The sequence below is a fragment of the Macaca thibetana genome, chromosome 6 (assembly GCF_024542745.1).
Source record: "Macaca thibetana thibetana isolate TM-01 chromosome 6, ASM2454274v1, whole genome shotgun sequence".
Lineage (NCBI taxonomy): Eukaryota > Metazoa > Chordata > Mammalia > Primates > Cercopithecidae > Macaca > Macaca thibetana.
In genome coordinates, this window is record NC_065583.1 from 1,472,571 (window position 1) to 1,498,108 (window position 25,538).

The 25,538-nt window shown below is 50.4% G+C and overlaps 2 protein-coding genes across 4 annotated transcripts in view; both read left to right on the forward strand.

Moving 5' to 3' along the window:
• RASGEF1C (RasGEF domain family member 1C) overlaps nt 1-25,538 on the forward strand; it is a 109,628-nt gene that overhangs the window by 13,387 nt on the left and 70,703 nt on the right. The window lies entirely within an intron of this gene.
• The window catches only part of TBC1D9B (TBC1 domain family member 9B), a 322,522-nt gene continuing 320,685 nt past the window's right edge, over nt 23,702-25,538 (forward strand). Inside the window, exon 1 of the mRNA XM_050794173.1 lies at nt 23,702-23,705. The gene's annotated coding sequence lies outside the window, so the exon portion shown is untranslated. The remainder of the gene's footprint in view (nt 23,706-25,538) is intronic.

Below are 25,538 nucleotides of genomic sequence, written 5' to 3' on the forward strand. Positions count from 1 at the left end.
GAAGGGTGAGGCGAGAGTGTGACAGCTGCTCCCGGGACTGGAGCGTAGCCCCCATGGCCTGTGATTTGTGCAGATGCTTCCGCTTGGGTGCAGCCAAAGTGTATTGTACTTTGGATGATGAAAAGGACCTTAAGTGTCTGCATGTCACCGTTCTTGAAACGTTTGCTAGGGAAAATGTACTTCTATTTTGCAAACAACGAGTATAAGAAAGAGGAACAAATTAGGTTATTGCGCTGTAACCAATTTCATGAGCAGTGCCGTTGACAGACGCACATTTCAGATAATGAATGCGATCTGTGGTGTTGCCACTCACCTTAATGAGGAGAGAGAGGAGCGCCAAGCCCGGCGCGTTCAGCTGCCCTCCCCGTCCGGCTCACAGGGGGAGGAAGGCCCAGGGGCCCTGCTCTCCGCAAGCAGGGAGGACACCCCAGGTCACACCGCATCCAGGCCCAGTGGACTTTCAGGGAGAAAGAATCTCTTTTTTTCAACCTTTTCATACAGAAAACAAACAAACAAACAAAGAGCACCATACAGAATAGGAAGAATGTGAATCACCGCAGGCCCGTCTCCCGGCTCCCAGGGCTGCAGTGCTCGGCCCATCTGCCTCGATCGCCACCCCAACCCTATTAGGTGCTTACAGCAAATCCGAGACACAGAAATCCGGATTCCTGCTGGACTGATGGGGACTTTGTCTGCCTAACCTTCCTGCCAGTTGACACATCTCATAAAATTCATAATAATTTCTTAGTGTCATCTGGTGGCCAGTCTGTAATCAGATGCCCCCATTACTTCAAAAATATCTCTTTACAGTTGGTTTGTTCAAATCTGGAAAGATCCACATCCCGCATGGTGCGTTTGATTTTTATATCTCTTAAGTCTCTTTTCTTCTATAACAGTTCTTTTTGTTTATTTGCTTTTTAGTCTTCACTCTGTTGGTGTGTTAGGGGGTGGGAACACCTCCCCTGTTGAGTCCCCCTGTCCTGGCTGGGCTGTTCCTATCCTTAGGATGTCACTTACCTTGCTTGTTCCTCCCCAACTTTCCTCCCAGGGTAGTCAGATCTGTAGCAGACTCTGTCCTGACAAAATACTACGAGGGCCCCTAACCTAATTTGAAATTTTCTAGTAGCCACGTTAAAAAGGTGAAATTAACATTAAGAAGGTATTTTATTTAACCCAGTATATCCAACCTATTGTCATTTCTACATATAGTCACTATAAGTTACTAATGATTTATTTTTTCATTCTCTTTTCATGCTGTCTTTGAAATTGGTGTGTAGTTTGTGCTTACAGCTCATCAGTTCCAGTGTTGTTTTCATGAGAAATGATTGATCTATATATATATAGATTTCATGAAAATTACAGTTGAAAAACACATTTAAACGTTTTCCAATAACTGTATCAAACACCAGGTTTTATAGGCCTCTTTTTTCGAGCGGCTGTGTAATTGGTGTACAGTAAACACAACGTGTGTCAGCCTATGTGAACATTCATGAGAGCCTCACCCCAGTGAGGACACTGAGCTCATCCGTCCCTCCGCTTTCACCCAGCGTGATTCGTTTGGAATGTGTCCGTGTTGTGGGCGTCAGCAGCTTCTTCCTGTCCATTGCTGAGCTGTCTTTCCATTGTGTGGGTTCCAAGGTAGCCCCAGGATTCCCGCCCTGTGGTACGTATGCCCTTCCCTTGGGTGGGGCAGGAACCTCTGGATGCAGGGGGATGTTAGGTTATTAGGCATCTTATATGGCAGAAAGGATTTTTTCCCATGTGATTAAGGTCACTAGTCAGTTGACTTTCAGTTAACCAAAAGGGAGATGTCCCGGGTGGACCTGACTAAATCAGGCAAACCTTTCAAAGCGCAGGGTCCTTCCCGATGTCAGACAGACATGAAGCTAGCAAGAGACTGCTTTTGGCCTTGAGGAAGTGAACTGCTGTGTTGGGGAGAAAGTGGGTGGCCTCTCACAGCTGAGGTCCTGAGACTCACGGCCACAAGAAAACGCATGCTGCCAACAGCCAGTGAGCATGGAAGAGGATGGCCAGGCTGGGATGAGAGAGCAGTCCTGACTGACACCATGATCTCAGCCTGTGAGCCCCTGAGCAGAGGCCCAACAAGCACATTCCAGAATCCTGACCCTTAGGAACTAGGAGATGGTACATTTATGTTGCTTTACATCATTACATTATGCTAACTTGTTACACGGCAATAAGAAACTAATCCACAGATCCATTGCATCTGTTGATGGACGTTCCGGTGGCTCACTATTTGAGACTCTTATAAAGAAAGCCACTGTGGCCGGGCAGGGGGGCTCACGCCTGTAATCCCAGCACTTTGGGAGGCTGAGGCGGGCGGATCATGAGGTCAGGAGATAGAGACCATCCTGGCTAACACAGTGAAACCCGTCTCTATTCAAAATACAAAAAATTAGCCAGGCGTGGTGGCGGGCGCCTGTAGTCCTGGCTACTCAGGAGGCTGAGGCAGGAGAATGGCATGAACCCAGGAGGCGGAGCTTGCAGTGAGCCGAGATCACGCCACTGCACTCCAGCCTGGGCGACAGAGTGAGACTCTGTCTCAAAAATAATAATAATAATAATAATAAAGCCACTGTGAACATTTATAAGCAAGTCTTTTTGTGGACATGTGTGTCTCACTTTTCTTGGATAAATACCGACGAGTGGAATGGCCAGATTAAATGGTAGGTTCACATTTAATGTTTTAAGAAACTGCCAAATTCTATGCCAAATTCTATTCTAATGTGGTTGAACCAATACGTTTTCTCTAGCAATGTATGGCAATTCCAGTTGCTTTCCATCCATGCTGCATCTGGTATTGTCAGTCTTTAAATTTCAGCCATTCTAACAGGCATACAGGAGTATCTCATTGTGATTTCAATTTTCATTTCCCAGATGACTAATGATATGAGGCATCATTTCTTATGCCTTTTTGCCATCTGTAAATCTTTGATGAACTGTCAGTTTAGATATTTTGCACATTTTTAATCGGGTTCATTTTCTTATTGTTTTCTGAGAGTTCTTTTCATCAAATAGGTAATCTATAAATTTTCCACCCAATACCTGGCTGCCATTTTATTCTCAGGGGTGTCCTTTGAAGAGCACAAGTTCTTCATTTCAATTCAGTCCACTTCATCAATTTTTAAAATCATGTTTTGGTGTTTCAGGAGTTTTTACCTAACTCCAATTTACAGATTTTCTCCTACATTTTCTTCTAGAAACTTGATAGTTGTAGGTTTTACTGTTGTTTCTGTGATTTTTAAAATTTTTATCATCATCATTATTATTATTATTATTATTTTTGAGACAGGGTCTCGCTGTGTCACCTAGGCTGGAGGGCAGTGGTGTGATCACAGCTCACCACAGCCTTGCTCGAGCAATTCTCCTACTACAGCCCCCCAAGCAGTTGGGACCACAGGCATGTACCACCGTGCCTGGCTAATTATTATTATTATTTTTGTAGAGATGGAGTCTCACTGTGTTGCCCAGGCTGGTCTCCAACTCCTGGCCTCAAACGATCCTCCTATTAATACCTCGGCCTCCCAAAGTGTTGGAATTACGGACAGGAGCCACTGCACCTGGCCCTGTGATCAGTTTTTAGTTGATTTTTGCCTTTGGTGGGAAGAATGAATCAACATCAGGTTTCTTTTTTTGCATGAAGTAACTGTTCCAGCACCATTTCCTTGAAATAACTATTTATTTATTTATTTATTTTTGAGATGGAGTTTTGCTCTTGTTGCCCAGGCTGGAGTGCAGTGGCGCGATCTCGGCTCACTGCAACCTCTGCCTCCCAGGTTCAAGAGATTCTCCTGCCTCAGCTTCTCAAGTAGCTGGGATTACAGGTGCCTGCCACCATGCCCGACTAATTTTTTGTATTTTTAGTAGAGATGGGGTTTCACCATTTTGGCCAGGCTGGTCTCGAACTCCTGACCTCAGGTGATCCACCCGCCTCAGCCTCCCAAAGTGCTGGGATTACAGGCGAGAGCCACCAGATGTGAGCCACCAGGCCTGGCCGAAATAACCATCTTTCTCCACTGAATTGCATTTGCATCTTCTTTAAAATTCCCTTGACTGGCCAGGCACGGTGGCTCACACCTGTAATCCCAGCACTTTGGGAGGCCAAGGCAGGCAGATCACGAGGTCAGGAGATCGAGACCATCCTGGCTAACATGGTGAAACCCCGTCTCTACTAAAAATACAAAACAAAATAGCCAGGCGTGGTGGTGGACGCCTGTAGTCCCAGCTACTCAGGAAGCTGAGGCAGGAGAATGGCGTGAACCCAGGAGGCGGAGCTTGCAGTGAGCCGAGATCACACCACTGCACTCCAGCCTGGGCAACAGAGCAAGACTCCGTCTCAAAAGAAAAAAAAAAAAATTCCCTTGACCATATATATTTGTGACTCTATTTCTAGACTCTATATTCAGTTGATCTTTGCCAATCTTGATGCCATTACCCCATTCTCTTGATTTTGTAGCTTTAAATAAGTCTTGAAGACAGTCAGCATAAGCACTTCAACTTTGTTCTACTTTTGGCTCTTCCAGTTCTTGTTATTTTGAAATAAATTTTAGAATCATCTTATCAATTTCTAAAGTCTATAGATCGACTTGGGAAAATGGACATCTTAATGATACTGAGTTTTCTAACACACAGACACTTGTCTACGATTTTAATTTCTCTCAGCAGTATTTTGCAGTTTTTCATCTACAGCTCTTGTACATCTTTGCTCAGATTTAGCCTTCAGTATTTCATTTTTTTTTTTTTTTTTTTTTGAGACGGAGTCTCGCGCTGTCACCCAGGCTGGAGTGCAGTGGCCGGATCTCAGCTCACTGCAAGCTCCGCCTCCCGGGTTCACGCCATTCTCCTGCCTCAGCCTCCCGAGTAGCTGGGACTACAGGCATCCGCCACCTCGCCCGGCTAGTTTTTTGTATTTTTTTTTTTAGTAGAGACGGGGTTTCACCATGTTAACCAGGATGGTCTCGATCTCCTGACCTCGTGATCCGCCCATCTCGGCCTCCCAAAGTGCTGGGATTACAGGCTTGAGCCACTGCGCCCGGCCGTCAGTATTTCATTTTGTATGTAGTGTAAATAGTATTTTTAAATTTCCATTTCCAACATTTTGTTGCTGATAGGTAGAAATATAATTGATGCTTACATATTGATCTCATATCTTGGAATCTTGCTGGAATCACTTATTCATTACAGTGCTCTTGGTACAGATTCTGTAGAATTTCCTACATAGATTATCACACCACTTGCAGATAAAAACGGTTTTATTCCTTCCTTTTCAATCTGGATACCTTTTTTTTTTTTTTTTTTTTTGTCTTATTATACTAGACTGAACCTCCCATACGATGTTGAAGAGAAGTATTGAAAGTGGATCGCTGGGTATTCGTGGACATAAAGACGGCAACAGTAGACACTGGGGACTACTCGGGGGAGGGAAGGAGGAAGACAAGGGTTGAGAAACTAACTATTGGGTACTATGCTCAGTACCTGGGGGACAGGATCACCCGTACCCAAAGCCTCAGCATCATGCCATATACCCATGTGACAAACCTGTACATGTACCCTCTGAATCTATAATAAACGTTGAAATTATAAAAGAAAGAAAGAAAGTGGATCATCTTGCCTTTTCCTGATCTTAGGAGAAAGTATTCCAGTTTTCGCTGTTAAGTATGATGTAAGCTGCAAGTTTCTCACAGATGCCTTTCATCCAGTTGGGGAACTTCTCTTCTATTATTAGTTGGCTAAGAGTTTGTATTGGGAATGGATTTTGGATTTCGTCAATGCTTTCTCGCATCTATGAGATGATTATGTGGTTTTTCCTTTAGTCTATAAATATGATAAATTGCAGAGGTTCTGTAACTGCCACTTCTGTCTAGTTCTAAAACATTTTCATCACCCCCAAAGAACATTTCATACTCATTAAGCAGCTGCTCACTACTACCCTCTCCTGCCATGACAACCAGCAGCCTGTGTTCTTTCTCTATGGATGTACCTATTCTGGATATTTCATATAAATGGAATCCTGTGGCATGTGGCCTTTTGTGTCAAGGGGCTTTCACATAACATAATGTGTCTGAGGTTCATTTATGTGGTGACATGTATCTGTGCTTGATTCCTTTTTATGGCTGAATATGTTCCATTGTATGTCTGTATCACAGCTATTCATCCATGCATCTGTTGATGGACATGTGGGTTGTTTCCCGCTTTTGGCTGTTGAAGATAGTCCTGCTATGAACACTCATGTGCAAATATTTGTTTGAGGATCTGTTTTCAGTTATTTGGGGCACGTAACTGGGAGTGGAATTGCTGGGTCATTTGGTAATGCCATAGTTGACTTTTTGAGGAACCGTCAAACTGTCCTTTCACATTCCCACCAGCAACACACAAGGTTTCCAGTTTCTCCACATCCTTGCCAACACTTACTGCTTTCTGTTTTGTTGATTATGGCCATCCTAGTGGGTGTAAAGTGGTATTTCATTGTCTTGTGATTTGCATTTTCCTAATGACTAATAATGTGGAATATCTTTTTATATTCTTCTTGGCCATTTGTGTGTCTCTTTTGGAAAAATGTCTATTCAAGTCTTTTGCCTGCTTCTTAAAAAATTGGGTTATTTGTATTTTCTTTGTTAAGTTATAGGAGTTATTTATATGTTCAGAATACTAGACTCTTACAGATATGTAAATTTGTGAATATCTTTCCATTTATTTACATTTTCTTTAATTTCTCTTAAATAATATTTTATAGCTTTCAGTGTGCAAGTCTTTCTTCTTTTGATTAAATTTTTCATTTTTTGGTTTTTTTTTTTTTGAGACACAGTCTTGCTGTGTCACTCAGGGTGGAGTGCAGTGGCGTGATCTTGGCTCACTGCAACCTCCGCCTCCCGGGTTCACGCCATTCTCCTGCCTCAGCTGCCCGAGTAGCTGGGACTACAGGTGCTGCCACCACGCCCGGTTAATTTTTTCTTTTTTTTTTTTGTATTTTTAGTAGCAACACAGTTTCACCGTGTTAGCCAGGATGGTCTTGATCTCCTGACCTTGTGATCTGCCCACCTCGGCCTCCCAAAGTGCTGGGATTACAGGCATGAGCCACCACGCCCGGCCCCTTTGGGTTAAATTTTTCTTCCATTTTGTAGTTTGTCTTTTTGCTGTCTTTATAATGTCCTTTGATGCACACAGGTTTTCAATTTTGATGAAGTCTAGTTTATCTGTTTTTTCTTTTGTTTCTTACACTTTCAGGGTTGTATCTAATAATCCATTGCCAAATCTATGTTTCCCCCGCCCCAGGTTTTCTCCTGAGAGTTTTATAGTTTTAGCTCATATGTATAGGTCTCTGATCCATTTTGAATTAATAATTATATATGGTAAGAGGTAGGGTAGGGGTCCAAAGATGTTGGCTCCCTTTTCAAAAATCCACTGGCCAGTACCACATTGTTTTGATTACTGTAGCTTTGTAGTAAGTTTTGAAATTGGGAAGTGTGAGTCCTTCAACTTTGTTCTTTTTCAAGATTGTTTTGGCTATTTAGTGACCCTTGCAATTCCATATGTATTTTAGGATGGGTTTTTTTTTTTTTTAGACTGAGTCTTGCTCTGTCACCCAGGCTGGAGTGCAGTGGCACGATCTTGGCTCACTGCAACCTACACCTTCTGCCTCAGCCTCCCGAGTAGCTGGGATTACAGGCATGTGCCACCGCACCCAGCTAATTTTTGTATATTTAGTAGAGACGAGGTTTCACTATGTTGGCCAGGCTGGTCTTAACTCCTGACCTCAACTGATCCAGCCTGCCTCAGCCTCCCAAAGTGCTGGGATTACAGACATGAGCCACTGTGCCTGGCCAGGATGGGTATTTTGATTTCTGGAAAAAAAAAAAAAAAAAGGATGTTGGGATTTTGCTAGAGATGCATTGAATCTGTAAATCACTTTGGTTAGTATTGCCATCTTTACCATATTAAATCTTAGAACCCATGAACACAAATGTATTTCCATTTATTTAGACTTTCTTTATCTTAAATAATATTTTATAGTTTTCAGTCTACAGATCTTTCTCCTCTTGGTTAAATTTATTCCTAGGTATGTTATTCTTTTGGATGCTACTATAAATGTAATTGTTTTCTTAATTCATTTTTCAGAGCATTAATAGATGATATGTAGAAATACAGCTAATATTTGTGTGTTGATCTTGTATTCTGCAACTTTGCTGAATTTGTTTTTTAGCTCTAATAGTTTCTTTGTGGATTCTTTAGGATTTTGTACACATGGGATCATGCCACCTGTGAATAGAGATCGTTTTACTATTTCTTTTTAATGTGAACGCCATTTATTTCTTTTTCTTGCCTAACTGCTCTAGTTAGAGCATGTAGTACAATGTTGAATAGCAGTGGTAAAAGCGAGCATTCTTGTCTTGCTTTGTTTTGTTTTCTTAACTTTTTGTGGAGATAGGGCCTGGCTCTCACCCAGACTGGAATGCAGTGGTGTGATCTTAGCTCACTGCAACCTCGACCTCCCAGGTTCAATCAGTCTGTCCACCTAACCTCCCAGGTAGCTGAGACCACAGGTGTGCACCACATGCCTGGCTAATTTTTGTATTTTTTGGAGAGACAGGGTCGTGCCATGTTGCCCAGGCTGGTCTTGAACTATTGGACTCAAGTTATCTGCCCGCCTCAGCCTCCCAAAATGCTGGGTTTACAGGTATGAACCACCACGTTTGGCCTTGTCTTGTTCCTTATGAGAAGGTTTTTAACTCCATTTTAAATTTCTTTGATATACTAATTCAGGTTATCTATTTTTTGTGAGATTTGGTAGTTTGTATCATTTGAATAATTTGTCATCTAAATTTTCAACGGATTGGCATAAACTTGTCCATGACATTTTCTTATTATCCTTTTAATTAATTAATTAATTAATTTTTTCAGATAGGGCTTCGCTTTTGTCACGCATGCTGGAGTGCAATGGCACAATCTTGGCTCATAGAAACCTCCACCTCCTGGGTAAAGGTGATTCTCCTGCCTCAGCCTCCCGAGTAGCTGGGATTACAGGCACACACCACCATGCCCTGCTAATTTTTGAATTTTTAGTAGAGTTGGGGTTTCACTATGTTGGCCAGGCTAGTCTCAAACTCCTGACCTCATGATCCGCCCACCTCAGCCTCCCAAAGTTCTGGGATTATAGGTGTGAGTCACTGTACCTGGCCTCCTTTTAATAAATATCTTAAGAACTTTAGTAATATCACCTGTCTCATTTGTGATATTGGTAATTTGTATATTCTCTTTTTTCCTGATTAGTCTGACTAGAGGTTTATTAAATTTTTTTATCTTCTCAGAGAACCAGCTTTTAGTTTTATTGTTTTGCTCTATCGGTTTTCTTCCATACCCCATTGACTGCTGCTCTGAATACTGTAATTTCCTTTCTTCTGCTTACTTTAGGTTCCATTTGCTTTTCTTGTTTTAGTTTCTTAAAGTGGAAGCTAAGGTCATAGGATTTGAGATCTTTTTTTGGTCGTAGGATTTGAGATCTTTTTTTGAATATAGGCATTTTACTACTATAAATTTTCCTGTAAGTACTGCTTTAGCTGTATCTCACATACTTTGATAGGTTGTGTTTTCATTTTTATTCAGATCAAAATACTTTTTAGCTCCCTTTATTATTTTTTCTTTCACCTATACATTATTTGGTAGTGTATTATTATTTACTTTCCAAATATTTGGGGACTTTTCTTGTTAATGATATCTAATTTAATTCCTTTGTGGTTAAAGAACATATTTTCTATGACTTGAATCCATTTTTAAAAAATTTTCTGAGGCATGTTTTTGCGGTCCCGAATGTGATCTATCTTATTAAATATACATTTGACATGCATGTGAGTTCCCGCTGTTGTTGTGTGAAGGGTTTTATAAATAGCAATCGGGTTATGTTGTTTGGTAATATTGTTTAAGTGTTCTGTATCCTTCCTGATTTTCTGTCTGCTTGTTTCATCCATTATTGAGAAACAGATGACAAAAATCTCAACTACAGAATTTGTTTATTCTCGCAGTTCTGTCAGTTCTTGCTTCATGTATTTTGAAGCTCTGTTATTAGGTGAATACATGCTTAAAATGGTTATATTATCTTTATGGATGATCCCTTTGTCATTATGGAATGGCCTTCTTTGCTATCCTATTCTTTGATCTGAAATCTATTCTGATAATAATATAGATAAAATAATATAGATGTACCAGTGCTCTTGGGTTCTTGTAGACAGCATTTGTGTGGTTCTTGCTTTCATATCCAATCTGAAAATCTCTGCCTTTTAATTAATTAATTAATTTATTTATTTATTGAGATGGAGTCTTGCTCTGTCACTCAGGCTAGAGTGCAATGGCATGATCTCGGCTTACTGCAACCTCCACTTCCCATGTTCAAGCGATTCTCCTGCCTCAGCCTCCCGAGCAGCTGGGATTACAAGTGCCTGTCACCATGCCTGGCTAATATTTGTATTTTTTTAGTAGAGACAAGGTTTCACCATGTTGGTCAGGCTGGTCTCGAACTCCTGACCTCAGGTGATCCACCCGCCTCGGCCTCTCAAAGTGCTGGGATTACAGATGTGAGCCACTGCACCCAGCCCAAATCTCTGCTTTTTAATTGGATTGTTTAGAACATTTACATTTAATGTGATTATAGATATTGTTGATTTAAATTCACCACCTTCTATTTATTTTTATTTATTTATTTCAAGATGGAGTCTCACTCTGTTGCCCAGGCTGGAGTGCAGTGGTACAATCTCTGCTCACTGCAACCTTCATCTTCCAGGTTGAAGTGATTCTTACACCTCAGCCTCCTAAGTAGCTGGGATTACAGGCATACGCCACCATGCCCAGCTAATTTTTGTATTTTTAGTAAAGATGGGGTTTTACCATGTTGACCAGGCTGGTCTCAAACCCCTGACCTCAAAAGATCTGCCAGCCTTGGCCTCCCAAAGTGCTGGGATTACAGGCATGAGCCACCATGCCCGGCCTGCTATTTATTTATTTGATCTGAAATATATTCTGAAATCTATTTATTTATTTTTTGAGATGGAGTTTTGCTCTTCTTGCCCAGGCTGGAGTGCAATGGTGCCATCTTGACTCACCACCACCTCTGCCTCCTGGGTTCAAGCAGTTCTCCTGCCTCAGCCTCCTGAGTAGCTGGATTACAGGCAGATGCCACCACGCCCAGCTAATTTTGTATTTGCAGTAGAGACAGAATTTCTCCGTGTTGGTCAGGCTGGTCTTGAACTCCCGACCTCAGGTGCCTCGGCCTCCCAAAGTGCTGGGATTACAGGCGTGAGCCACCGTGCCTGGCCTTTATTTTTTAATTGTTTCATACGTTCTTCCTTATATCTTTTTTTTCTGACTTATTTTGAATTGGATGATTCAAAATTGTAGAGTGCTGATTCAAAATGGACCAATCAGCACTCTGTAAAGTAGACCAGTCGGCACTCTGTAAAACGGACCAATCAGCACTCTGTGCACTGGACCAATCAGCACTCTGTACAATGGACCAATCGGCACTCTGTAAAATGGACCACTCAGCCCTCTGTAAAACGGACCAATCGGCACTCTGTACAATGGGCCAATCGGCACTCTGTAAAATGGACCACTCAGCCCTCTGTAAAACGGACCAATCGGCACTCTGTACAATGGGCCAATCGGCACTCTGTAAAATGGACCAATCCGCACTCTGTAAAATGGACCAATCGGCACTCTGTAAAATGGACCAATCCGCACTCTGTAATCGCCACCAATCGCCACCGCCGCCCAGCCTCAGGCTTTACTTAAACTTGTAAAACTTGGCCGGGCGCGGCGGCTCAGTCCTGTAATCCCAGCACTTTGGGAGGCCGAGGCGGGTGGATCACGAGGTCAGGAGATCGAGACCATCCTAACACGGTGAAACCCCGTCTCTACTAAAAATACAAAAACTAGCCGGACGAGGTGGCGGGCGCCTGTAGTCCCAGCTACTCCAGAGGCTGAGGCAGGAGAATGGTGTGAACCCGGGAGGCGGAGCTTGCAGTGAGCTGAGATCCGGCCACTGCACTCCAGCCTGGGCGACAGAGCGCGACTCCGTCTCAAAAAAAAAAAAAAGAAAGAAAGAAATCTTTTGCATTCCTTGGCTTGAAGTCGCATCACTCCAGTCTCTGCCCTCCTTGTCACATGGTGCTCTTCTGTGTGCCCGCCTCTTCAAAGGACGCTAGTCATGGTGGATTAGGATCCACTCCACTCTGCTCCATTGTGGCCTCCTCTTAACTCATTACATTTTCAGTGACCCTATTTCCAAATAAGGCCTCGTTTTGGAGATATTGGAGATGAGGACTTCAGTCATCTGTTTAGGAGGGACTCAGTCCAACCCACAACAATGCTATTGTTGTCATACATCTCTTTTCCACATGTTTATAAACCCCACACTACAATATTATGTTTGCTTTAAACCCTCAAGTATGTTTTAAAGGCATTTCTATGAGAATTTTTTAAGTCTTTATGTGTACCTGGTAGCTGCCGTTTCCTGTGTCCCTGATCCGGGTGGGGTTGCAGCCCAGCAGGACTGGCACATCCTGGGGAGGCACTGCCTGGCTAGTTGTCTGCAGCCACGTGGCGTTCCTGCTCATCTTGCTCCTGCATTTAGGACAGGTACCCACCTGGGCATGACGCATTTCGAGTTTCGTGTGAACAGTGATTGATAGTGCCCTGCGTGGTGATCCCTCCTGGTGTTTCTTTGCAATTGAAATTAAGGGGTTAGTGAGTGAAGAGGGGCACAGGTGGACTTTTCAGGGTCTGGAAATGTTCTGCTTCTGAATCTGGGTGTTGGTGGCCTGGTTCACTTGGGAGATCTCATCTAGCTGCACGCTTCAAGTATGTGCTTTTCAGGATGTACGTTATACTCCAGTAAAAAAGGTAAACAACACAACCACACCAATGATGGCTGAAAAGAGAAGCTGGAGGCACCAGGGCCCCTGCTTGTGGCAATGGGTTTGGCCGTTCCTTGGACAGGAGCCAGGCCCTGGGGTCCTGCCACCGATGGCCAGTCTGGGGCAGTGGCTTTGCTCCCGGCATCTCTGGGCAGGGACCTGGGACTCAGGAGCAATGACATCTCTGAAAGGACTCTGCAAACTGTGAGGTGAGGTACACATCAGACTGCAAACTGTAAAGTACTGTGCACATGTCAGTCTGACTGCAAACTAAAGCATGGTGCACAGGCCAGTTTGTCTTCTGACTGCTTTGGGTCATGGAGCTCGTCCCAAACAGCAGCAGTGGTGGCACTGGTTTTAGGAAAGAGGCGACTTTGTGGCTGTTGTAAATCTGAAAGCAGCGGCCAGGCCACCCTTTCCGCCAGCCTGCGTGTGGACAGCTGACTTGGAGTCAATCAGACCTGCTCTTTGTCGAACTCAAGCGTGCCCTAAATGCTTCTACTTGTTATTACCTCCGCAGACTGAGTGGCTGGAGAGAGAGGCAGCTGTGCCCACTGCCTTTTTGTGTAATTGGCTGCTGGCTTTCCCCCAGAGCTGCCGGTGGACGTGCCACCTCCCCTCCCTGTGCCCCCGCCTAGCCGGCAGCTCCATCACTGCACTCCACCTCCTCTCCGCCCACTCGCCTGGCCTTTCCTTTCCTTTGTACTTTTCTTTCTGTTGGTAAAAGTAATAAAAACTTGTTGATGGACGCAAAGCCAGAAATGTAGAGAGGGTAAAGGAGGAAACTGACATCTCTCACTCCCCTGGTTCCAGATCACGAGTCTGCTATCATTTAATGTACACGACTTATCTCTGGGTACCTGGAGATGTACAGTTTTCTTTTGCAAAGACCCATTCATCCGAAGCACAGTGTGCATTGTTTGGCTTCTCTCCTTCAGCAGCTCAAGCTTTCCTTCCTCAGGGTCCCTTTCAGTATTCCTCAAATGGAGAGACCATCCCAGCCTCTCGGCAGTGTGGGAGCGTCCTCGCCCTGGCAGGTGCCGTATTGATCACTGCTTTATTGCTGGGTTAGCTACTTAGGGTAATTGCTGGGTCTGAGGTCAAAGGTGTTGGTGCAGGCTGGCTTCTGCCTTCACACCCCTGTCCTGGGTTTGTCGGCTCAGCACACCATGGGTTCCCTGGGCTCCTCCCCTCCCTGTGCACCCCAGCCCACCCGTTGACCCTTGTCTCCTGAAATGCTGTCCTCTGGGCTTCTAAGCCCCCTGCTGTCCCTGGGCTTCCTGCTGCTCTTACCTCCCACCACCCTCTACTTCCTTCTCCCTGCAGCCTCCCTCATCTCAGGCAAGTCACCCATGTGGGTCATGCACAAACCCCAGGGGCTGAGTGCTCCCTTTATGTCAGCAGTCCTCCCCTCCCCCATCCAAACATCAGCATGGCCCATGCATGCCACCCTCCCAATCGCGCAGAACGCAGCCACTGGACTGCAAGCCCCTGATTCCAGCTCGATCCAGACCCATGACTCTCCCTCTAGCCCCAGCCCCTTCTTCACTCAGCAGGCAGAGATGCTCTAAACCTGGTCCTAAACCCGCCTCCTCCCTGCCCCAGGCCCATGGCCCGGGGCCTCCCTCATCCTGCTTCAGCCCTCAGACCTTGCTCTCCCTACCTTGCTCCTTCCTCCGGGCCTTGGCACCTGTGCCCCATGTCAGAACATTCTCCAGTCCCTCCTGCTGTTGAGTTTTAGACCAGCTGTCCCCTCCACATCCCAGCCTGGGGCGCATTAGGCCCATTTTACAGATGAGGCTGTCAGGAAAGTGATGCCCCAGCATCTCATGGCCAGTAAGGACCCTGCCCACGTCTGCCCTCTGGGTCAGCCTGCATGGAAAGCCAGTGATGAAAACCAAGCCAGCACCAGCTGGTGATGATGGACTTCAGAGCCTGGGGTGTTAGGTTCTTTCTATTGCAAGCGCGGAAACCCAACTTAGACTTAAAGACTCAGAAAATGCATTTGCTTCTGTAAATAAAAAGCCCTGGGATAGCCAGGCATGGTGGCTTATGCCTGTAATCCCAGCACTTTGGGAGGCTGAAGCGGGCAGATCACTTGAAGTCAGGAGTTCGAGACCAGCCTGGCCAACATGGTGAAACCCTGTCTCTACTAAAAATACAAAAGTTAGCTGGGCGTGGTGGCACATGCCTGTAGTCCCAGCTACTTGGGAGACTGAGGCAGGAGAATTGCTTGAATCCAGGAGGTGAAGGCTGCAGTGAGCTGAGATCACGCCACTGTACTCCAGCCTAGGTGACAAAGTAAGACTCGTCTCAAAAAAAAAAAAAAAAAAAATTGCTGGCCAGGTACAGTGGCTCACGCCTGTAATCCCAGCACTTTGGGAGGCTGAGAGGGGTGGATCACGAGGTCAGATCGAGACCATCCTGGCTAACACGGCGAAACCCCGTCTCTACTAAAAACACACACACACAAAAAAAATTAGCCAGGTGTGGTGGCAGGCACCTGTAGTCCCAGCTACTCAGGAGGCTGAGGCAGGAGAATCACTTGAACCCAGGAGGCAGAGCTTGCAGTGAGCCGAGATCATGCCGCTGCACTCCAGCCTGGGCAACAGAGTGCGACTCCGTCTCAAAAAAAAAAAAAAAAAAGCCCAAGGTGGGCTTCAGGCATGGCAGGACGTGGGACATGGTCTCGGTCTCTGTGACTCTTGGCTCTGTTTCCTCCATGTGGGCTCCTTTCACAAGAAAGACCCCACCAGCTCCACACTTACCTCCTGTCCTTACCTTGCCCTGAGCAGAGAGAGAGGCTCTGCTCAGACAGTTCAAATAAATGTCCCACGAACTGAGTCTAGTGGCCCACCCAGGTGTCATGGCTGCCCATGGATTTCTCCCAGAGGCCAGGGAGATGAGAGGCACTGAGTGACTGGGCCTGGATCACATGCCATCCCAGCTGTCACAGACCAACACAACTCCTTCCCCAAGTGGCACCAGGGCCATGTCCTCCTACCACAGGCAAGAGAGGAAGGACAAATGGCTTCTGTTATCAGAGAGAAGAACAGATGCTGGCCAGGCAGAGGCTACAGAGGCCATGGCCTTGGACAGCTGCAGGGGGCTGAGCCTTGGCAGGAGTCCCGGAGGGAAGCCAGGGCTCTGTGCTGCCTGTGGACTGCTGCAGCCCCGCTGGGCAGATCGCTCAGGCACTCACCTAAGAGCCTTTGCTGGGGCTGCTGGGACTAAGGAAGGTTAAAAATGGAGCCAATGAACAGCCTGCATCTTTGGGGAAGCTGCTGGGTGAGCCAGGCAGACCAGTCCCTTCCCTGGATGGGGAGGTGGGGCCGGAAAGGGAAAGCAGCCCCTGGCCGCGGGACTGAGGGGCGGATGTGCAGATGGTTTGAATGCATCCTCTACTGGGCTGGACAGTTCTGGAAGTAGCCCAGCCAGCCCCCATCCCACTGTCCCCCATCCAGCCCCTCCGTCAGCTCTGAGAGTCTCACCTCTCACCCTGGTCCTCCTCCATGGCTGGCAAAAGTTGCCGTCTCTTGGAAACCCCTCTTGTCTGCAGCCCTCTCCTCTGGGAGGTTGACCAAGGTGGGGCAGGGGTTGGAGGCCAGGCCCAGGGGCCCTGTCTTGGGCTATGCAGAAGCCAGGGGAAGACATGGGCAGGACTGACCACTGCCCAGCCCTGACAGCTGGCACCACAGAGCAGTCATGCTTTCACAGCCTCCGCTGTGGCTGAATCTTTTCTGGAAAAAAGTATTACCCCTGGGGCCAGGCGCAGAGGCTTACGCCTGTAATCCCACCACTATGGGAGGCCGAGGCGGGTAGATCACGAGGTCAGAAGATCGAGACCATCCTGGCTAACACGGTGAAACCCCGTCTCTACTAAAAATACAAAAAATTAGCCAGACGTGGTGGCGGGCGCCTGTAGTCCCAGCTACTCGGGAGGCTGAGGCAGGAGAATCACTTGAACCCGGGAGGCGGAGGTTGCAGAGAGCCAAGATTGCGCCCCTGCACTCCAGCCTGGGTGACAGAGTGAGACTATGTCTCAAAAAAAAAAAAAAAAAGTATTAGCCCTGGAAAGCCAAAGCCGAGGCCCTGTGTTACCTGAGTGGCAGGGCTGGGCCCACACGGGCAGCCTTTCCCCACCTTTCCCCCTGCTTGGTCCTGGCAGGGGAAGGAGGGTGTGATGGATGGCGCTGGGTCTGCCTCAGGGAGAGCCCAGAGCAGCAGAGACTTGGCCAGAAGTCGTTATTCTGATGACTGAATTGTTGGACTCAGGTGAGGCTGAGTCTTTGCAAGATTAAAACAGGCACTCAGCGTGGCTGGGTCGAGTGCCTCCCGGGGCTGCTCTGCCTCCAGGGCCCAGCTGCTGTCTGGGAGGCATGGCCACCAGGGCCCGGGTCAAGGGACTTTTGTCTAAGAGACCCCAAACCAGGAGGTCCTGAAGTCCACCCTACCCAACAGCCACGTGTCCTTGTCTCCTTGTGGCCAGCGACGTGGCCTCTTTGGGTTGGGCTGATGATTGAACACAGTAGTGCAGCATTGTCACTGTCTCCAGCCATTATTACATGTTTCTTTTAATACCTTTTCTTTTCTTTTTTTTTTTTTTTGAGATGGAGTCTCGCTCTGTCGCCCAGGCTGGAGTGCAGTGGCGCAATCTCGGCTCACTGCAAGCTCCGCCTCCCAGGTTCACACCATTCTCCTGCCTCAGCCTCCTGAATAGCTGGGACTACAGGCGCCCGCCACCATACCCAGCTGATTTTTTGTATTTTTAGTAGAGATGGGGTTTCACCGTGTTAGCCAGGATGGTCTCCATCTCCTGACCTCATGACCCACCCGCCTCGGCCTCCCAAAGTGCTGGGATTACAGGCGTGAGCCACGGCGCCCAGCTCTTTTAATACATTTTTAAAGGCATATCACTAGTACATTAGAGTTGATAGATACTCTTGGCGGGGAGAAGTGGTCATGTTAAACTGTGGAGTGATACGGGGGACATGAGCATGTGAACAACACAGGGACTGCTCAGGCCTGGGACATATCCTGAGTGTGGCCCTGGAGTGACTCCTTCAACAAGCACCAAAATGCAGGTTCATGGTCTGAAGGTCCTGAGCCCAAGGCCGGGCTCTTAGCAGGACTCAGGGGGCTGCACGTGGCAGGTGTGCCCAAGAAGCCCCAAATCTGAGACTCCTTCTCTGCTTGAAGGATGAGTCTGGGGACCAGCAGGACACTCAGGAGCTGGGGCGAGGCCTGGGCATCTGCATTTTCCAGAAGCTCCTCTGGTGTCTGGGGGCCTCTGAGCATCCTGAGGGTGGGCACAGGTGTCCAGTGCCTGCCGCTGCGCAGAAAGGCCTTTCCCCAGTGCTGGGGGCTCCAACCCCAGAGGCTAGGCCAGGCTGGCTTCTGCAAAGTTGCCATAGCCAAGCGACCTCTTACACAGGACTTGGTTCTCACACCGTCTGCTCCTGGTCTGGAATGTCTTTCCGGATGGCAGCTGGGTCCCTGGTGTGCTGCCCTGGGCAGCAGGTGCTGGCCGCTGGGGCCTTTCTCCACCTGAGCTGCCAAGGTCCCTGTGTGTGGAGACTCTCTCAGGTCTGAAGCAGAGTCCCTGTGCCTGGCAACCCTAAGCCCACTCTCAGAAGATGGTAAACCCACTATCAGTTCAAGTCTACAAGAGGGGTGGGGCAGTCTTGTGACCTATGTTCTAGCTGAGTGACATAGCACAGGTCGGTCCCTCTCTCTGAGCCTCGGTTTCTCTTTCTGGGAAACACAGATCAGTGAACTGTTGTGCAGTGAAGTCAAGCGGGGACCCGTCATGATCGTGTGTGCGTGATCTGTGCACATGCTGTCCGGGTGCTGGCTGTGGACCACAGCCTGGGGAGGTGACTGCACCCAGGATTCCATGTGGATCCACTGGGCTGGGCGTTCAGATGCACCCCACACACACACACATGCACGTGCACACACACAGACGCATGCACATGCGTGCACACACACAGACACACGCACATGCGTGCACACACACAGACACACGCACATGCACGTGCACACACACAGACACACGCACATGCATGCACACACACAGACACACGCACATGCGTGCACACACACACAGACGCATGCACATGCGTGCACACACACAGACACACGCACATGCGTGCACACACTCGCATGCATCTCCCCAGCTTTTCTGAAAAGGGCTTTTTCTCTGCCTGCTCAAAGTTTCTGAAGGAAGCCAGAGAAAACAGTGTGTTTCTTTGTTTTATCATAAACTGATGACTTCATCTTCCCTCGTTCTTCCCAGAAAAGACGATGACGAATTTGTTAAAGTTTAGCTGTGAGAGCCTCCTCTTATAGCAAGAATGAGAAGTATTTAGATGGCTCCTTGCTTTTTGGAGTTATTTTCAGATAAACAGTCTGCCCGAAGTCACTCAGCATTCACCAAGCCCACACCACGGCCAGGCTCCATGCTGGGCCTGAGTGTTTCTCTGGTGCCCACCGTCTCCAGGGGGAAGGAGCCCCCGGGAGCAGCAGCGAGGAGGACCACACCTCCCCGACGTTCTGAGACCACCCCATGTCCGGCCCCCCACCCCTGAGCCTCCATGCCATGGATCACAATTAATGAAAACCACACAGGTTTTTTATTTGTTTGTTTGTCTGTTTTTGGTTATTGTTGTTGTTGTTGTTTTGGGACAGTCTCACTCTGTCGCCCAGGCTGGAGTGCAGTGGCGCGATCCCAGCTCACTGCAAGCTCCCTTGCTGGGCTCAAGTGATTCTCCTGCCTCAGCCTCCCTAGCAGCTGGGACTACAGGCGCCCGCCACCACGCCCAGCTAATTTTTGTATTTTTAGTAGAGATGGGGTTTCACCATGTTGGCTAGGCTGGTCTCAAACTCCTGACCTCATGATCCACCCACCTTGGCCTCCCAGCATGCTGGGACTACAGGCATGAGCCACTGCGCCCGGCCCACTACACCAGTTTTAACTCATTCCCCCAAATTTGAAATTTAGGGGAGAAATGAAATTCTTTTCTCTTTCAATTCTTATTTCTCTGTCATTTAAGATTTTCCAGACCTTGACAGACACATCTCCAGTTAGAAAGAAATGGCCCCAGGGAGTGATGTCCACGCAGATGCTTCTGCCTAGACAGCTATACTCAGTGTGGGATCTGCCTGTCCCGCCTCAGGGTCCCCTTCATGCCCTACACCCCGGGCAACCGCAGAGGCTTTGGTCTGGAGACCGGATGGCAGGCTTAGGTGGGGCAGGGGAGCAGGTGATGGAGACAGTGAGGTGGTGGCATCCCCAGGTCGAGGGGCAGCCTAGGCTCTGGCCAACAAACAGTACCAGGCAGGAATGCAGGCCCTGTGGAGCCGGCTCTTCTGAGTTTTTGCAGGAAAGTAGATGCATTGATTCTCCTGAAAGCCCACAGTGTGTAAATAAGGCCAGCAAATTCGCAGGCTAACCGGGCATTATGCAACCCATGCAGGACAGCCAGGCGGCTTGCCAACTGCAGGTGACTTAACTGGAGCAGGCAGGAGAGCCGGGCAGGGTGCTGCAGGTCCTGCCAGGGTCAGGGCGGGGCAGAGGAGAGGAAGACGCATTGACCCTCAGGGCCTCGGCTGGCAGACTGGCAGGAAAGGGCAACCCAGAAGAAGGTGGAGCATGGGCAAAGGCATGGAGGTGGGGAGCACCGGGAGGAGCACAGGGAGGTGGGGAGCACAGGGAGGAGCACAGGGAGGTGGGGAGCACAGGGAGGAGCACAGGGAGGTGGGGAGCACAGGGAGGAGCACAGGGAGGTGGGGAGCACAGGGAGGTGGGGAGCACAGGGAGGTGGGGAGCACAGGGAGGTGGGGAGCACAGGGAGGTGGGGAGCACAGGGAGGTGGGGAGCACAGGGAGGTGGGGAGCACGGGGAGGTGAGGAGCACAGGGAGGTGGGGAGCACAGGGAGGTGAGGAGCACAGGGAGGTGGGGAGCACAGGGAGGTGAGGAGCACAGGGAGGTGGGGAGCACAGGGAGGTGAGGAGCACAGGGAGGTGGGGAGCACAGGGAGGTGGGAGAGCACAGGGAGGTGGGGAGCACAGGGAGGGGCACAGGGAGGTGGGGAGCACAGGGAGGGGCACAGGGAGGTGGGGAGCACAGGGAGGTGGGGAGCACAGGGAGGAGCACAGGGAGGTGGGGAGCACAGGGAGGAGCACAGGGAGGTGGGGAGCACCGGGAGGTGGGGAGCACAGGGAGGGGCACAGGGAGGTGGGGAGCACAGGGAGGTGGGGAGCACAGGGAGGAGCACAGGGAGGTGGGGAGCACAGGGAGGTGGGGAGCACAGGGAGGGGCACAGGGAGGTGGGGAGCACAGGGAGGAGCACAGGGAGGTGGGGAGCACAGGGAGGTGGGGAGCACAGGGAGGAGCACAGGGAGGTGGGGAGCACAGGGAGGTGGGGAGCACAGGGAGGGGCACAGGGAGGTGGGGAGCACAGGGAGGTGGGGAGCACAGGGAGGTGGGGAGCACAGGGAGGGGCACAGGGAGGTGGGGAGCACAGGGAGGTGGGGACCACAGGGAGGTGGGGAGCACAGGGAGGTGGGGACCACAGGGAGGTGGGGAGCACGGGGAGGTGGGGAGCACGGGGAGGTGGGGAGCACAGGGAGGGGCACAGGGAGGCAGAGGACAAGGCAGGTGAGAAGTGCAGGGTGGCAGGGAGTACAGGCGGCGGGGGCACAGAGATAAGGAGCACAGAGGAGTGCAGGGAGGTGGGAAGCAGGTGGCAGAGGTGGCCTGGCCTCCCCTCTTGGGGAGCTGGGCATGGGAGAAGGGCTGGGAGCCCGAAGCTCTGGGGTGGAGCCTCAGGCAGAGATTCTCTGGAGAAAGGGCAGTGCAGACCTGGCTCTTTGCCAGCTGGGGCTGGAAGGCCCTGGCAGACACCCAGGGCTAGGATTTATGGGAGGGTCTGAGAGAAGTGGCAGGCAGGCAGCATCTGGAGTGGCGTGTGCCACAAATTCAGTGTCAGGCTGCTGGGCCCCCTGTCCCTCTACCCCTCAGCCCTCGTTTCCTTGCCTGCCTCATGACTCCTGGGCCCTGGTTACACGCAGGAGAGAGGCCAGTGGAACATACGCAGCAGTAGAGAGCTGGGCATCCCAGGCCGGGCGGCCGTTCCTGCCTAGGAGGAGGCATGGGAGCCTTCCTGGAGGTGGCAGCTAAGGGCTGGGGGAGCAGGTGGGAGGGACCACCAGCATCTGGGCATGCCAGGGCCCTGAGTGCTCAGGCAGGCTTGGGACACCCAGTGGCTGCTGTTGCCCGCTGTGCTGTCATCACAGGGAAGGTGGCCCTGCCCGGCCTGCCTACCTTTAGGTGAATCGGACAGGCTGGGTGGGCAGGGCAGGACACACAGATCTATTTTTAGCTATTGAGACTTTTTAAACACTATTTTTATGTCTATGAATTTAAGGGTAGGAGTGCAGATTTCTCGCGTGTGTATGGGCCTTTGGTGCACCCACTGACCCCATCGCAACCCAGTAGGCCCACCCAGTAGGCATGGGTCTCACGAGCCCACTTTACAGATGTGGAAGCTGAGGCTCCAAAAGCTGAGGGGCCCGCCCCACAGCCAGGCAGCAGAGAAGACCCCAGTGGGCCCACACCCCGGCCACCGAGCAGGTCCCGGCCCTCGCAGGCTTACCTCCTGAGACCACTCTGAATTGACTCCCAGAAGCCGCAGGGAGAAGACAAAGCACTTATTTTTGCTACGCGTTCGCTGTTCTCCAGAGCACCGAAGGGGCGTTCGTCAGGAGGTGTGGGTGACGCGTGCCATCGCTTGGTGACAGAATTGGCTATTTTTGCCCTGGACTCTGGCATCCCCGCAGGGTGCCCGCTGCAGTGGCGCAGGTGCTCTGGCAGCTGAGGCTGACCTGCGTGGGCACGGGGCCTGGGGCCCAGGGGCTGAGTGCGCGCACTGTGGAGGCCTGCCCTGGAACCCCTGGAACGGACAGTCCACACCTGTGACAGTTATTTCGCACGTTCCTCGGCCCAGGAGGCGGCCCTGAGGGTGCTGGGGTGCTTGTCACTGCGGGGGGTCCCGTCTTCTCGTGGGCGGGTTGGATTCTCCAGGCTGTAGGAGGAGGTCCTTGTTAATGTCCCTTTCCCACCAGTCTTCAGGTCTGAACATGAGGCTGTTGCTGAGGCCTCTGGGGTCAGCAGTTTAGGACCTGCCCTCCCCTCCCCAAAAGCAGGTCACACCACACTTCTTCCAGGTCCTCCCAGGCAGAAAGTCCCAGGCTCCTCAACTCAAAAGCCTCAGACCCGAAGCTCCTAAGAATGGTTTCCTCCCCGAGCTCCCCTGGCTCCTTCCTCCCTGAAGATGTGAAGCCCGAGGGGGTCCCACTCCTGGGCTGGGGGAAGGCCACAGGAGGCCTGGATGGCGGTGCCTGGCTGCGTCTCACACTGGGGTCCCTGAGTCCTGCAACTACGGCCACATCTTCTGACCTGGGCCGTCTGCAGGCTGTCTGGGATTCAGGGTCCCCAGTTTGGAGCAGCAGCACTGACAGCCCCTCCTCGCCACTCTCCAGGCAGGGAGAGGCCCCCAGGCAAGGTGGGGACAGGGGACAGGAGCAGGGAGCTCTGCCTTCGGGCAGACCCATAGCTGCCACCACGTTCCAACTTTGGCCCTGAAGACAAGCGGAGCAGGACTGGGGTGTGCCACAGTGCACCTCTGAAGCCCTTTTGGCTGTCGGGGCTCCGAGGCAGGTGGCCAGGCAGGCAGGCCCCGGACGGAAAGGTCTGGTGGCCCCATGCGGGACCGGGGTAAAGGGGGAGCACCGCTGGGGGGCCAGGTGTGGCTCGTGACTACCACAGAGACCTCTGGGAAGGTTCGATGAAAGAGGAAACCAGATAGTGAATTTGGCAGGTCTCAGGAGGGCAGTGAGCCCGGCCAGGGCGGTGGCTCTGTGGGGACAGGCGAGGACCAGGCAGCAGCTGCGTGGCACGGGGGCTGGAAGGATGGTACCCCTCGGCTGGGGCGTGGGGAGTTGAATGAGACGCTACAACTTGCGTCCCCAGCCCTGCTGGCTTCACACATCTCAGTGGCGAGTGGGATTTTCACACAGAGCCCGATATTCATTCTCGTGGTAAATAGGACGCTTGTTTTCTCCCTCACAGAACAGGCCCGCTCCCCTCCTTGCAGCTGTCTCCTGGCTGGCGGCCCTACGGGAGCAGCGGGGTCACTGCTGTCAGCCTCAGCCCTGGCCAGGGCCTCCTGAGCTCTCGGCCCCCCTCCTGCTGCCCGGCTTGGTCCCCTCCCGCATCCCAGGGGCCGTCATTCACTCACTCACTCACCCATTCGGCCAGGAGGCTTTTGCTGAAACCTGCTGTAGTGCTGGGGTGCAGACGTGAGCAGGAACGGGCAAGGTGGTGCCCCAGAGGAGCTCCCAGTCCCTGGGGAGACACATGTATTTGGATTTGGAGAAAAGCCACGAGGAAAATGAAATGGCGTCCAGGGTGGAGAGGGGCTGAGCAGTGAGTGCCGGGTGCAGCGGTGGTCACGGAAGGTCTCCGAGGCAGGGGCAGGTGGAAGCCGTGTGGAGGCCTGGAGCAGGACGCCCAGGGGCAGGACAGCAAGCTGGAGCCCCAGGGCGGGAAGGCAGCCTGCACAGGGGGAGGGCGAGGGGAGAACTGGGGCTGGGCCAGAGAGGCGGGCTTGGAGCCCCATGGGGTCGGGGGGCGGTGCTGGGGAGTGTACATGGGGCTAGGAGAAGGGACAGGGCAGGTTGTGTGACGTAGCCAGTGAGGGTGCAGACCAAGTTCCCATGCCGTGCTGGGCACACAGGCTCACAGCCTCTCCATGCTCATGATCCTCGTTGTGTACAGGGGAAACTGAGGCTCAGTGAGGAGCCCGCCCCCACTGTCACATCCCCCAGCCCCCTCTCCCAGCTGACCAGCCCTCTCCACTCCTTCCCCTCTGACCCTGTTACTCAGAGGACCTTTCCTTCACTTCACTCACTTCCTCTAGTGGCTGCCTCCAAAATACACGGGCCCCCACCCCCAACCACTGCATTTTGCACACTTCTTGCGGCAGCAGACACTGGAGCCCCCTTCAGAGGGGCCAGATGTGTTCCAAACGGAGGGAACCATGAAGGTCCTTACTGCGAGGCGAGGTGGGAGTGTGGATGGCCTGCTCGGGGCGCCGGCAGCAGGAGTTAGATCTGTTCTAGTCTTGCTTTCTTTGTTTCATAAAATCAGCTCATTTGTTAAAATAGATATATTTGGTGATGAAATATTATATTCCTACCTAAATCAGCAGTATCACTTCCCATAAATAGAAAGTGACCATAAACATTAATGTAATGAAAGCAAACATTATTTATTTTTAAAATGAATGAAATTGTAACGTAAACAACAGCTTTCTGGTTCTGGGATAGTCTGAGCATACTCCACTCTCCCACTGAATGCAGCTTGAAACCAGCAGAATGTATAGAGCAGCTACTTGAGGGCTTTGAAAACTGGAATTTGGAGTTCTACGCGGCTGGAAGTAGGTTTGCCATTTTTCCCCTGGTCTAGCCAAGCCTGCGCTCAGGGCAGCATGGAACCTGGACGGACATCAGCACTCACAGTGAACTCCAGGAGAAACCCTCTGCTTCTG